Raw genomic sequence first — 841 nt, forward strand, 5'->3', positions numbered from 1 at the left:
TACTGAGCCATCTCCTTGGCCCCCATTTTGAAAATTTTGATCAAGCTCTTTATATGGAACTATTAGGATTCTTCTGCCTTAAAAACCTGTCAGAGACTCAAAGATGTTCTTTTTTTTTTCTTCAAGAAATTATACTTTGGGGCTGGTGAGATGACTCAGTGGTCTGAAGCACCTACCTAGAACAAGCTAAGCTAAACAAAGCACAGGGACCACGGTTCAATCCCCCAGCACCACATGCCAGCCAGCCCCGCCCCGCGGTGGGCTGAGCTGGCCACACACACACACACATAAATAAATAAATAAATAAATAAAATTTAAAAAAAAAGAGTGTTTCCACTTCTTTAAAAAAAAAAAAAGAAATTATACTTTGGATGTGGTGGTGCTCCCTTTAAACCTGGTACTGGGGTGGCTGAGGCAGAATTGTCCTTTTTTTTTTTTTGACTATTACAAAAGTTTATTTAACAAAAATGTAATATATGAAAATGTATTAAAGGTTAGACACAATCTTCAGTCAGTGAAAGTAGCCCTTGGAGGAGGAGCATGAATTTTTCTGCTGAGCAATCATTATTTAAACTCGTTCCAAGGCTTCCAACATGATGATACTGTTTCCTCGTATTACCACCATTCCAATGTTGTTCTGTTGCCCACTGTTGCCATCTCCACACATTCATCTATCACAAGATTCATGAAGGGATCAAATCCTCGCAATATTCCTTGGACATGTTTGCCACCATTCAATTTCTTTCCTTCTTTTTTTTTTAATTTATTTATGTGTGTGTGTGTGTGTGTGTGTGTGTGGCCAGCTCAGCCCACCAGGGGGCGGGGCTGGCTGGCATGTGGT

At 40.2% G+C, this 841-nt stretch overlaps 1 pseudogene; it reads right to left on the bottom strand.

The window, feature by feature from the left end:
• Window positions 1–568: 568 nt before the first annotated feature.
• The window catches only part of LOC111817949, a 1,605-nt pseudogene continuing 1,332 nt past the window's right edge, over window positions 569–841 (bottom strand).

The sequence above is a fragment of the Octodon degus genome, unplaced genomic scaffold (assembly GCF_000260255.1).
Source record: "Octodon degus isolate 3935 unplaced genomic scaffold, OctDeg1.0 scaffold00075, whole genome shotgun sequence".
NCBI classification, from domain to species: Eukaryota; Metazoa; Chordata; class Mammalia; order Rodentia; family Octodontidae; genus Octodon; species Octodon degus.